The sequence below is a fragment of the Chamaea fasciata genome, unplaced genomic scaffold (assembly GCF_029207755.1).
Source record: "Chamaea fasciata isolate MVZ Bird 193981 ecotype frontalis unplaced genomic scaffold, bChaFas1.0.hap1 SCAF_16, whole genome shotgun sequence".
NCBI lineage: Eukaryota > Metazoa > Chordata > Aves > Passeriformes > Sylviidae > Chamaea > Chamaea fasciata.
In genome coordinates this window covers 12,953,186-12,967,474 of record NW_027094101.1, presented here as the reverse complement: position 1 = coordinate 12,967,474, position 14,289 = coordinate 12,953,186, and the positions used below count along the sequence as shown (strand labels likewise).

Genomic DNA, 14,289 nt, shown 5'->3' with positions numbered 1-14,289 from the left:
CTAGAAATAGCACAAGCACCTCAGTAACAACATGTATTTGCGGTACCTTGACGAGGACCCTGTTACTTCAGCCCTATGCTCCATAAATCTGGAGAAAAACTCTTCTGTGGGGGGAAGCTTCTCTGGTGCACTTCTCCACCTGATGGACCTGCCTTTTTCCATGTTGGGTCTAAGGATGAAAAAAGTCTTTAAAGCAATCTGTGTGCTCAAATGAACTCCTGAGCTGCAGTCTTAGTCAGGAAGTACCTGCACATTTGAGACTCTCAGCCAGTAGTAAAATAATTTATTTGTACCAAATCCAGATGAAGCAGAACAGGAAGGTCTGGGCAGGCTAAGCCTGAGGATCTGAACCACTTTTGGTTGCCTGCACTACAGAGAAATGAAGAGATTGATGTTTTTTTAATGTAGATGATGATTTGCTTGAAATATTCTGAACTGTCAGCTTGGCAGGATCTTCATACACTTTTGTTAGCTAATCAAAGACAGATTGCAGGCAGGAGCCATATCTAAATTTATTAAGAAAATTAATAGACCATTTAAATTTTACTAGAATTAGGCCAAGATACAATAAGTATTTGCACCAGCAGATCCTCATTAGCTGTGCCATTGACCTGGTGCCTGGTGTGTAATGGGGAATTGACATCTAGATTTGGGGACAATGGTGCTGCTAATGCGAGTTTGAATCATTAGGGGGGAACAAAAGACTAATTTTATACATGTGTCAGATTTTACTTTTCATATTAATTTCCCTGTGTGAAATTATGGGCTATTATGGACTGCCAAGTTAAGGTTTCAAGGCTTTTTTTGGCCTGATCCAGGAGTTTTGCTTGTTCTTTATTCTGTAAATCTCTGTACACTCTGGGTGTGAAGGAAGTTTCATGTATTAATTTATTTACATAATATTTTTTGGAAAGTTATCAACTTGCTGACTGTTGAGACCCTAATTCTGTATTTTCCTGAGTGTATCAGTCTTTCTGGGTTAGTTAACCATGAAAACAGATCCTTGCAAAGTTTCAGCAGATTTAAGTTGGGTTTTAGCACGCTGAAACCTTTGTGTCTCTGCCTAATGCTGATATTTTTAAATCTAGTGAAAATTACCCCCTTTTTCTTTGTTAGGTGACTTTCTCAAACCTCCATAAAACTTGTGGTTGGGTAGGATAGTTCCTTGAGGTAAGTCTTCACTTTCCAAGAAGCTGCCTCAGCAGGCCTTAGTAAGAATCAGTGTGTGCAGTGGGAATTATTTCCCCCAAGAGGACTGTTCAGCATTTTAAAGAAGATTACATAATTGAAGCCAAATTATTTTTAAACTATTTTTTTTTTCTGTCTTGAAATTGCAACCATGCTCAACAGTGAATTCAGTGTATGAAATTCTGAACGCTGACAAACAGGATGGCCCGGATTTGAAAAGCTGATTGTGTCATTCACACATGCAGGTCATTTATGAATTGTGCTTTATTAATAACTTTAGGAATGGCATTGGTGATTTGTTCTGTGGTCTAGGGACAAGAATGAGGATTGATAATGTTCTCAACACAGTTTGTGCTTTTAGCTGCGCATGGCCAAACAAACATGCATTTAAAAAAATATTCCCCTGCCCTTTTAGATGATGTTACATCTAAGAGATACTGCAAATAAGCTGTCCAGCTCTGAGAAGCTCCTGTGCCTGTTGTCCAAATCCATTTAATTTCCAGCACATCAGCACCAGCCTCAGCCCCATTCACAAGTTAACAGTCTTGTGATGCAGGCAGCAACCAAAACCTGTTGGGATTAGGGGAGAATTCCATGAGGTGTGTGGGTTTGAGGTGGCTCTTGCAGCCAGCAGTGCTGGTGGCAGCAGTGGGTGAGGGAGGAGGTGATTCCCCAGCTGGGGCTGCTGGAGGGGATGGTGTTCCTGTTTTGGGGTGGCAGCTCTGCCTTCCCGTGGATCCTCTGGGATCCTGCCCTGCTCCTCGTGGCTCCAAGTGCAAGCCATGCAGATGAACTGTTCTGGGCTTGGGTCACCTGGCTTTGACCTCCCTTCATTGCTTGGTTGAAGCCAGAAGAGTTTGGCCCCTGGCAAGAGCTGGAGGCCAGCAGGAAGCGATAGAGTTGACTGTGCTTCCAACAGCTCAGGACACACATTTCAAAGCAAGCCAGTGTTTATCTGCCAGCTCTGATACAATATTTAGAGTTCTATCAGAGTGGCAGAGCAAAACTTAGGTGAGTGAACGTCACTCTTCTCCCTGGTCTGCAGCTTTCGATGTTTCTTATCTTCTCTCTTGCCGCCCTGCAAACACAGCCCTTATCCTCTATTCCCTTCACAGTCTCCTGCCAATCCACCTGTTCTGCACTCCTGGCTGCCAGTTGTGTGCCCAACTGCTCAGCAGAGCCAGCTCTGTCCCTCAGGCAGGAGCTTTTCTGATAGTTCAGTCCCACCAGGCTAAGACAGCCTGCAAGCCCTGCCAGTGTTTGCCATCCTTTCATTCCAGAAAGGACTTCAATCCCTTCAGTCCCAGTAGGTAAAAGCAGATATTGAGTGAACTGAATCATTTCCCTTCTATTTCAGAACTATTAGAGATATTCCCACAGGTGCTGATGGCTGCTTTACAGCTGCTGGGAGGGATTATAAATGAAAGGAGTGAATGTTGTTTGTTTTTATGTAGGTTTAACCTACTTACTCTGTATACCTCATTTTCTTTCCTATGATGTTCAGGCCAGTAAACAGCAATCCCAGACACTGACCCATCTTTACAGCAGGTAAGGAGCAGCAAGCCTTTGAAAGCTTCAGCTTCTCATCCTGAGCAGGAGCAATCATTCTCCTGTTTTTCCCTCCTATTGAAGACTGAGGTAACTCATCTTCTCTTGCAGGGAGAGCTGGCAGCTCAGGGATTTACGATTCCAGTGATTATTCCACAACTTTTAAATTCTGCTACTTGTAGAGAAACCAAAGCTGGGCTAACACTGGATGTATAATATGAAAATGTGCCCTTCCTATTTTGTTCCCCTTGGGCTTTGCTCACGGGAGAGTGTGTGGAACTTGCTGAGGCAGAGATCTCTAATCTTACTGAGCAATCATGCTGGTGCTAGAAGGATGTTAATGATGTTTTACCACCTAAGAGGGTGATGAAAGGAGAGCATTTGAACACCTGAGCATGTATAATTTAAATGTAATAAAATCACAATATGAGTTCTAAGTAGAAAAATTAGCATCGCTAATTATTGCTTGCTGATTATTGCTCTAAGCTGTTCCTCAATCTTTTTTTTTTTGTTGTTGTTGTTGTTGTTTTTTTTTTTTTTTTTTTTTTAATCCATGCTGTTAGTGGATCCAGACATCAGGATAAATACCTGACACCACATGTACTCAAATTTCTGGCTGTCACCACGTTCAGCTCTGTGTCTGTCAGTGGTGTGAGGCACAGTTTGATTTGGGCTCCCTGAGAGGGAAAGGCTGGGCACAGCTGGGATTCCCAGAGTGCTCCTTGGAAAGGGAACCAGCCTGCTTTTGTTCATCACTGACTTATAAGAAGTGCGATATGGAATGGACCAAACCATCTCAATTAGTGCAGATGGGGTGTGAGATGAGAATATTCCCATAGCACGTGCTACTCGTGCACTGTTGAGGAAAAAGAGTTATTTATAACATAAGTACAAACCCCTCCTCTGCTGCTGCAGGAAGGCCTCAAGGTTACTGAGCATGTGTGACATAAATGCAGCAGAGCATCTTAATTAGATTCTTTCACCAGAACTCCTGACCTTCTGTGTAGCACATTAATGTATTTTACTAATTATAAATGCAATTAAAAAGTACTGAAATAAAATTAGGCGGATCTATCTAATTTACATTAAGCACTTTCAAATTATGCAGATTTTCAAAGTATTTTTTTTCTTCTTTTTTTTTACACCCCCCCCCCCCCCCCCCTTTACAATTTGTGTTTCAGGAAAAAATTGTCTGCATTAAAACAGCTGGAAAACAACCTTGTAGCAAAACAAATTTCTTTTCTGTGATTATTCACAGTGTGTGAGTTAATTTTGCAGGCAGTAATATGCTTAGCTGTCGTTAGGGCAGTGACTCACACAATAGAACCCATATGTGCACTGGCTGCAGCGCTGGCTCCTCTACTGGCTGGGGGCTTCTCCAGTTTTTCCTCTTGGGAATCAGGTTCAGAGGCTAAGTAGGAAAAAAACACTGATATAATGGTGAAAAATAGAGATTTATAAACAGCAAAGACACAACAAAACCCGGGTGTGAATAACGCAGGGGAAACATCTGGTGCGCTCAGTCATTAAACCAGGCTGGCTGTTATCTCTGCTGCCTATATGTTTTGGTAGTGCTCTCACAGAATTTTAGAGTTTTACACATGAAAGTAGAAAAATAACAACATTTCATTATTATTTTTGTCAAGTATCTAAATGGCAGCAGGCGCTGAGCAGCAAACAGAACACAATCCTTACCCTGGAGAGCTTCTGATCTAATTTTAGATGGGCTGCAGAAACAGAGGCAGCTCTAAGTACTGAACATAGATAGAGCCAAGCTTAAAGGAGGGAAATTTGTACAGCTACCCAGGCATTTTAGCTCATGTTGCTTATTCTTAACCCCTTTCAATAATAAAAGATTATTTTTTATATGTGTGTGTGTTTTAAATGAAAATTCTCTAGTTTTTTACTTAAAAAGGAAGTAAAAGTGCCTCATGGTTTTTTTGTCCTCTTTTATCCCTTCCCTAAAGAAGTAATGGAAAAGAGTAGCGGAGAGCAGAGGAAGAAATATTGAAATAAGAAGAGATTAGGGTAAATGAACCAGTTCAGTGTTCGTCTAATGCCAAATGTCGTGCATTAGGACCATACTATTTTCCAGCTATTTTTTTTCTTTGTGTTTATTGAGTTTTGAGTCTCTCCCAATCAGCCTTTAAAGCAGAAAATGAAGAATGAAGCTTTGCTCATTATGGGTGCTCATTTGTAGCCATCTGACAGGGGGTACCACAGGGAGCACTGGGGTGGTGCTTCCTCAGTGAGTGTCTGCCAGATCCACCAGGGACCAAGAACTGAAAGGGAGAGCAAGGCATGTGAACCAGTTTCCTGCTAGAATTAGAAATGTAAGAATTCGTCCCCCCTACCCCAAAGATCTTCCTGCTGGACAGAAGTGGAGTCTCCTCACACTTTTCTGGAAGCAGCAGGCGCTGTGCTGCATAAACCAGCCGGGAGTTCCTGTGGCCTTTGCCTTGGAGCAGAGAGCCCCTTCATGTCTCTTTCCATGAGAGGAACATGGGGATTTCTGAGTGGAATTTTGCTCCCTAAAATTCTGAGCTTCTCTCCTTGGTGTAGAAACCTATGTGGAGCATTCACTTTGTATCTCACAGCTCTTTTGGAGTCAAGTAAATACTTCAGACTGGAGAGGTGCACTGTTTAAATCCAGGTGTTTTCATTGATGCCCATGTTATAAACTGAGGTTTCTGCACGGGTTAGTGGAGGAAGGAATGGCTCCAACTTTAAATTACTCTCTGAAAGATGTGTCCTGTACACTGAGACAGTGGGCTTGTGGGGATGGGAGCTCTTATGTCTCTCAGAAAGGATTTTATTTTGGGGAATGCTGCTGCTCCTGTCCCAAAGCAGCTGCCAGACCTTGACAGAGCATCATTGCTCTGGCTGCTGAGAGTAAGCACTCCCCAGGGATCAGAAAATGTGCTGTGGGCAACAGCAAGGACTCCCTTGAACAAAAGTGGCAGCAGATCCCAAATCCTGCTTGGTTCAGATGGACCTTTAGGCTGGAATCAGGCACCTCTCTCACAGCAGCCCTTTCTCAGTGCAATACCGTACCACAGGCAGGAGAAGCAATGCTCAGGCCAGCTCACCCCATGCTGCTGTAAACCAGTGATTATCTACAGAAATATTCACTTTTCTGTTTGAAACATTAGCACAGGACAGTGTTTTGGTGCCCTTTTGGCGCAGGTTTATAACTGGAAGCAGGAATTGCTGGGTGTTTCTGCAAATTCAATGTTTAGGAAATGTTCAGGTAAGGATCTGGAATATTTGAAATGTTTTGCTTTGAGCTCGCTCCTTCCCCCAACCCCAAATATACGGAGTGCCACACCACAGTTAAAAACCAAAACCTTTGGAAATTTAGATATTTCCATTAAAAATGCATGTTGTTGTAAAATCCAAATTTAAGTGAAAGCTTTTCTCATATTTTAATCATGCAGGGGTCTGCTGTCAGATGTGGTTGCTTGGTACAAGCAATCCAACAATGAATTATCAATAAGGTTTGCGTGGTTCCTAATTTATTTTTTAAACTTTATTTTAACATTGGATTGTGCATAGTTCAGAGCATGGTTATTTGAAATGCGACACTTGCCAAGGGTGAGATTTAATTGTTCCATCAAGAATGAATACAGGGTAGAACTCCAGACTGGCACAGCCTTGGTAGGAGCCCCCAGCTGCCCTCCGTGGCCAAGATGTGCTGGTGTCTGCCAGCGCTTCTGATTAGGAAATGAAATCCTGCCAAAGTGCTGTGTTTGACTATTGGTGTGCTCTGCTGGCATGGGATGGATTTAGGCCCTGGGTTCAGTCCTCTGCTGAACAGAAATCTCTTTAACTGTGAAATTCTTCATGGGGAAAGAGATTAATCACATTTTAATATTAGGGGAAGCAAAGTTTAAACTATTTATTTGAGTGTGTGGCTGAAAAAATATACTAAGAAAAGGATATTTAAAATTGCCCCCTTTTAGTTATGTTTTGCTTAGATGTAATTATTCTTGTTCTTCATTTTTGTTAAACTTCATTATAGGGCCTTGTCCAAAAAATGGTTTGGGGTTCTTTTCAAGCCATGAGGATGTTTGCAAAAGCTTATTTGTAAGATGGGAGTTTGTAAGGCTTTGAAAGCCTACTTTTCTGCTGGGAATATGGGTCAGTGTGCAAGTAAGATGGACAGGAGTTGTGTGTACCAAATTACACTAAAAAAGACCTGAGAACAAAAAAAAAGACGAGACTTAAATAGCCTACCTGAAGTATTTAAAAGCCAATTGTCTGATTTCTGTTTGAAATGGCACGTGCAAAAACTTTTAAGGCACCTAACAGGGAGCTGGACTTTGCAGGCTCTGCAGTGAAATATGACAGGCAAAGTGCTCTGGGTAATAACTCACCAGACTGGATAATAGAGTCTTTCACTGAGAGAACGAGCATGCTGGCTGAGACACCGGGGTTATCCTTCTGGGTGGCTCAAAAAAGAGATGCATGATCATCTACTGCTGCTTGCTGCATGCCTGGGGGAGCTGGATGGTGTGAGTGTGAGCGTGAGCTGGGCACTGATAGGAGCTGGATGGTGTGAGTGTGAGCTGGGCAGTGACAGGAACTGGATGGTGTGAGTGTGAGCTCTGCACAGACAGGAGCTGGATGGTGTGAGTGTGAGCTGGGCAGTGACAGGAACTGGATGGTGTGAGTGTGAGCTCTGCACAGACAGGAGCTGGATGGTGTGAGTGTGAGCTGTGCAGTGAGAGCTGGATGGTGTGAGTGTGAGCTCTGCACAGACAGGAGCTGGATGGTGTGAGTGTGAGCTGTGCAGTGAGAGCTGGATGGTGTGAGTGTGAGCTGGGCAGTGACAGGAACTGGATGGTGTGAGTGTGAGCTGGGCAGTGAGAGCTGGATGGTGTGAGTGTGAGCTGGGCAGTGACAGGAACTGGATGGTGTGAGTGTGAGCTGTGCACAGACAGGAGCTGGATGGTGTGAGTGTGAGCTCTGCAGTGGGAGCTGGATGGTGTGAGTGTGAGCTGTGCACAGACAGGAGCTGGATGGTGTGAGTGTGAGCTGGGCAGTGACAGGAACTGGATGGTGTGAGTGTGAGCTGTGCAGTGAGAGCTGGATGGTGTGAGTGTGAGCTGGGCAGTGACAGGAACTGGATGGTGTGAGTGTGAGCTGTGCAGTGTGAGCCGGATGGTGTGAGTGTGAGCTCTGCACAGACAGGAGCTGGATGGTGTGAGTGTGAGCTCTGCAGTGGGAGCTGCACTGGGTCCTGACTGACACGGGACGTTCTGAACCCCAGGGATCTGGCAGCAAATTGACACAACTGGATTCATTTCAATTAAGTCCCACCAATTTCCACAAACTGAAGACGCGGCCCATTATGTCCTCCTGCCTGCTCTAGCAATGAATCCAAGTGTGTGATTAAGAATATAAGAACGCTCATTACAGTTAATGCCCTGTGCTTAAAGCCAGGAGCTAAAGTTAAGCAGGTATTGAAGTGCCTGCTGGGATCAGCAGCAGAAGGCAGAGCTGCCTGGTGCCCACCCAGGTGCCCTGACAGCCAGGGCTGGGAAAGGCAGCTGCGTTTCCTGGGAGCACTTTCCTCTTGGTCAGCATGTGGCCAGCTGGATTGACTGTGCTTTACAGTGTTTTCTTCTGCCTCAAACTTGTTTCATGGGTGTAAGTATAGTAGAAAACTATTGGATAGTTTCCCTAATGACCACCTTTCTTACTCGATATGTTTTGTTTTGATCCAAAGCAGAAATCTGAAATTCTCTTCCAAACCCTTCCTTGGAGTCTCAGTAGGACCTTTCACAGGTGACATAACCCTTTAGCTCATATCATCCCATGAGTATAATGTTTATGGATTTTTTTTTAAAGGAAGACAGAGCTAACATTTTAATTTTTTCACTGTATATACCAGAATATATAGTTCAGTGAGTGCCGGGATACATTTTTCTTCTCTCTGTGTGTTTGTTAAAGCAAAGCCCAGCTTGCAGTGCTCTGCGCTGGGCAGAGCATATCCCAAGGCTGACAGAAATCCAGGTGTTCCTGTGAGGATGGACTTGGCCCACCTGAACTCCTTTTACCTGCAGTGCTCCTGCTGGGAGAAGCCAAACCAAATCCTTTGGTGTGTCCTTAGGAGCTGCAGTCAAAAACCTTGTGACAAAACTCCAACATCTGCAGGGTCTGCTGGGCTGTGGGGCTCGTACACCTCCCACCTGGAGCTTGCAAACAAAACAAATGACCAATAACTCATCTCTCCAAATGTGGAATTTTACAAAGAGTAAATCTTGCACATTATTTTCACATTATCTCTCATAAGTTATACCTTGCTGCATTCCCTGTCTCCTGCCTTTACAAGCCCAGCTCAGGATGAAGAGAAAGTGTTTGTCTTTAGGAAAACATAAAAAAAATCTCCAGCTCTTCCTTGCTCACTAATCCAAGCAGAATTCAACCTCTCATTGCTGTGACAGCCTCCCTTTGCCAGACACAGACACTTAGCAGGTGTTTTCATCATGACATTAATAATAAGAATTGACACGTGCTAAATGAGGAATCCTTTGTTGTGCCTGGTAGCACTGATGGATATTTGGGGAAATTGACAGCTCCTGAAAAATGTTTTTGCCATTACCAGCAGTTCTCTGACAGATTTTTAATGGCTCTCACAGAACCCTCACTAACTTGAACACTCCTGCAGATGAAGTGGAAAGTGGTGAAATGTGCTGCTTTAACACTTCTGAAAGTTAGTGACGAAACGTGGAACAACTCTGAGCTTTACTTTTAAATCACAATTTTTTGAATTTTTTTCCCTGAAAATAATTTTTTTCTCTCTCAGTACTCAGAGATGGGAATGGATTAGCTGAGGGGACAAGCATTTGTTATGGTACACCAGGACCCAGCCATGTAACCCCCATTAACCTTAATGGGAGCCACAAAGCTCATCCTCCTCATTTAGATGGAAATATCCCCCTGCTCATCAGGGATCAATTGCACTCTGGGTTACCTGGTTTCAGTGGCTCATTCAATATGGCCATGACCTTGTAAGCCTTGGACTACAGGAAAGGGAGGACAGATAAAACAGGACTGAGAGAATAGGGATCAAATAAAACTGTAAGCAAAAGAAAAAAAAGGGAGAGAAAACGTTCTAGAAGTTGTTATGTAATTCATGTTAGAAGTTCCAGTGGAATGTAATTGCAATTAAATCACCAGCACCATTTGCAGTTCAGTGTGATACTGCAGAAAATCAATGCAAAGATAACAGTGTGCAGGTGCTTCTGAGAATTCTCACATTGAAAATAATTTTACAGGAAGAATGTGTTAACTCTTTTTTTTTTTTTTCTTTTCTTTGAACTTCCCTGAAAAGAACAGAGCAAGATAGTGATCTTTGAATGTTCTTATTTTTGGCTCCTCCCTCCCCCAAGTTAATCATTGCATCCATAAACCTGAGCTACTCAGGGTGGTGTTATCAGGAAAGCCTAAGTGGGGGAGATGCTCATCTCTTTTTGAAAGTCAATTAAGCTTATGTGCCTAAATCCAGTGTTTATGTTTGAATCCCTGTTGATGGCTTTATTGAAAAAGATCTCCAGTTGCCTTTTTAAGTGATAGGAGGATTATGACTAAGTATAGCAAAAGCTCAGTTCTCTGCTGACATCTCTTATCTCTCACTGATGAAAATAACATGCATCCTGTGCCTCAGAAGAATTCTATAATTAAGGAAGGGGGACCAGAGAGGGCCTGGCAAAGCTGTGGAAGGAATGAGTTTATGGGGGAAAACTGTTCAAGTTTTTGTTTATGATTTGAGACTGCCCAGTGCAGATAACAAAAGACATGGAGGCTAAACTTTAAATAAATATTATGCTGCCATGGGTGTGATTTCCAATATGAAATCTGCTTCATTAATGTTAAAATAAGACCCCCTGCCCTCAGGTAGAATACAGCAATCTCAGAGCTAACACAGGACAAGCACTACTGGCTTCCAAACACCTCTCACAGCCAGAAAATTACAACAGAACTACAGACAGAATTCAGGAAAACTGTTTCCAATTGTTTATTTTTCATGCCTGGGAATAATCAGTTTTTTCAGCTAATCATGACTCTCTCATCATAAGACTTGGCAATTCTAAGCATGCAGCAGCACCACTCAGGAGACAATTTTGTCTACTGCTTCCACAAATAATTCCTACTGTTTCCAGCACTAGAGCGTTGTATGCAGAGGCTGCATGGATAAGAATAAAGTTTTCCTGATCTCTAAATTAAAGGTAACAAAAAAACCACAACCAAAAACCCAAATGAAAACGAAACAAAAAACCCAACCAACCAATCAACAAACCAACCAACCAAAAAAAAAAACAAAACCAAAAAAACCAAAACCAAACAAAAACCCCCACAAAAAACCCAACAAACAAACCCAAACAAAAACAAACAACCCCCCCAAAAAAGCAATCAGAACCCACTTCCCAAAACTCTGATGTTGGTTTTTGGTTTTGGGCATCTTTTAGGTTTCTTAGATGCCAAATATTATGATGCATGACTCTATCTGGGCACACTTTTCAATTATATGAGTACCTAATAGGTAAGAAAGTGAGTTGTCAGTTTGGCCAGACATGGACCAGCACTAATTTCTCAAATCCTGAGACTGAGATTTCAAGAAAGACTGACTCTTCCTGAGCAGATGAGTGCAGAGGGCCTCCAGAAGGGCCCTTGTGACGTTGTACAGCAGCCTCTGCACTGAAACCTCCAGTTCTGCATTCCGACAAGGAGGCTTTAATTGCGGTTGTGTCCTGTAGGTTACAGTGGCACCTCACAGTCCTTTGTGCTGAGGTTGTCTCATTTTCCAAGCAGTCTCCAGTGTGCTGGGAGTATGTCCACTCCATTCCTGTTATCCCACCTTTCCCTCCTTTCAGCAGAGATCAGAGCATGGGACAGACCTGAACACCAGCCCAGTTTCTCGAGCTGCCCCTCAGGGGTGGTTTCTCCAGGATGAGTTTCTCCTCACAGATGTGCAGTCAGCTCTCTGGCTGTGCCTGGCTGCCACAAACCTTTATTGATGCCGGGCAGAGGTTGACCAGCCTGCGGCTCCACTGCTGGGGTCGCACATCTCATGGCCAGCAAAGCCTCAGCGCAGGCTCCTCAGAAATCCCCAGTGCACAGAACCAGAGGCTGCAGGAGGAATTCAGGCTTTAGCCAGCAAGGTAAGCATCTTCTCTCTGAGCAGATTGCAAAGAGAACGTCATTGGCACTGTGGAGTCAGGTCACTGGTGCAGGTACCACTGCAGGGCCCAAATTAGCACAGAGAGCTTTCCAGGATTTGGGCTCTTCCACCTCGGAGTAGCTGAGTCTTTGCTATGAGCTCTGCGGGCCCGTTGTTCTATTTTAAAACTGCACTAGAAGTGCCAATTGCTGGTGTGTAATCACATCTGAATGCCTAAATTTCCACTCCAGCCGTGGTATCTTGGGATCTTCTTTGGAAGTGGTGATATTAGTTCTAATAAATCCTCCTGTGGACGGTCACTGGGATTTTATTTTACTGAGAAATGGAATATAGAAATACGTGAAGAAAGGCATTTTCAGAAACTTTTAGTTCCCCTTCAGAATGTTTTCCAGTGCTCTGTTTACCGTGGCTGGTTTGTGCTTTTCCTCCAGTTATAAATAACTGCTGAAGACTGATGTGTTTACTTTGTTTAACCATGGCCATGATGGGTCGAGGACACATTAAATCATCCTCAGGCTCTTATTTGCAGCCAATTCTGAAATAACCAGAGTAGTGACATAAAATTACTTCATACTGCAGAGATTTTTATATTGGCTTAAGCCTCTGGAAGTCTCCAGTGTTTTACAACAACGCACTTTAATGGCGAAACAGTGACAACAAAAAGTAAAGTCCACGTGGAATTGTCTAACAAACAACTCAAGCTTTGTTTAAGTTGCAAAGATATGAAAAAGGGATATTATTTTCTTCAGAGGTCTTCCTTGATGAGTTTACTGATCTTGATGTTGTTTATTCAGACTTAAAGTTTCTTTGTATGTTAGAAATAGTGATGAAGAACAGGTGGACTCTTATTCTGATGACATGGAAAAGGGGGAGATGTTCTTTCATGGCAATTCCTACAAATACAGCCTCTGTGTGTGCACATTTATTCTTCTGCTCTGAGAACACCATCTGCAGGTGCTACTGTTACTTCGGTAATTTCATCTGGTTTTTGTTTGGAGTTCCCTGAAAGCAAACTTCTCTGTTCATGACTGTCTGCTGTCATCAAAAAGGACAGTGACTGTGAAAATCAAACTTGTGCTATTCTATGTGGTACACACAAAATTAATGGATCTCCTTTGCACTGTCAGTTGTACATCAGCCCAGGATCTGCAACGTCTCCTTCTACTAATATATGACTAAGATTGCATCACTGGCTTATTGTCTGTAATTAGCAAGGCCTTAACGACGTGTGTCTGGGAATTGTATCTCTGTTTGTTTGTATTAGAAAATAAATGGCACTCAAATGTGTTCCAGGACTGCTCGGTGCTCACTCTGAAGGTATTTACAGGAATCAGCCTCTAATTCTCACCACTTCTTTCTCAGATGTCTGAGAAACAAGATAGGCTTTCTCCTGAGGGTTAAAAAGTCTGACTTCAGTGATATCCAGCTTGAGAATGACCTGCAGAGTTTGGGACCATTTCTGGAACAGCACCAGGTAGCAGTGCAGTATTTAAGTCAAACAATTTGTAGGGCAGGAACCTTCCCTGGAGAAATGAGGCAGTGCAGGAGCTGGGGAGTCATCATACAAAAGCCTGGTAAGAGGGAGGAGTGCTATCTTGAAAATCTTTTTGTTTTCCGTATAATTCATTGAAATTATCTTTCTCGCAGTGGTTTCAGGTAAGAGGGAGGAGTGCTATCTTGAAAATCTTTTTGTTTTCCGTATAATTCATTGAAATTATCTTTCTCGCAGTGGTTTCAATCTGTTTTAAGGGAAGTAATTAAAACTATACAGATCCTATTTATTAATGGCAGTGGGAACAGGAGATAGTGCAGCTGAAACTATCGGAAGTCAGCCAAAAGAAAATTAAGGGTGTGGACAGAGGGTGCACTGAAAACCAAACCTATTTTTGGACGAGTTTAAAGGCACCAGAGACTTTACCCATTTACCTCCTTGTTAAGGTAGATAATGCTGTTATATTTCCTCTGAGCTGCTGTAAATTTTGCTACCCTCCACTTGGAGAAAACACGAATAATCAAGTTCTTCCTGGGCGTAATTTCTTGGTTTCCCTTCTCGGACATGAACCAGTACCCATAAAGCTGCATAGCTGAACCTCAATTTTTTCCATAAAGCTGTGTTTTATAATGCTCTGGCACAGATGTTTTGCATCCTGTAAATTCCCTTGACTCACCTATTAAGCTTTGCCTTTGGTTTTGAAGGTGATTCAGAAAAAAAACCTGTCTTTATTTCTCTGTAAGATGGAATTGCAGTTCAGCCTCTTTTCCAAAATTATCCATAAACTGCCACAGATCTAAGCAAAAAAGGTGAAAATTATAGCTGTTTAGAGGATGGATATGGGGCATTTTACACAGGGTCTGAAAACTCTTTG

General features: G+C 42.9%; 1 protein-coding gene and 1 long non-coding RNA gene across 13 annotated transcripts in view; both read left to right on the top strand.

The window, feature by feature from the left end:
• RBFOX1 (RNA binding fox-1 homolog 1) overlaps nt 1-14,289 on the top strand; it is a 1,151,565-nt gene that overhangs the window by 233,987 nt on the left and 903,289 nt on the right. The window lies entirely within an intron of this gene.
• Nucleotides 1,115-3,105, top strand: LOC136297640 (uncharacterized). The gene is made up of 3 exons (XR_010723204.1): nt 1,115-1,170; nt 2,693-2,736; nt 2,848-3,105. It is a non-coding gene; the product is annotated as an uncharacterized lncRNA (long non-coding RNA).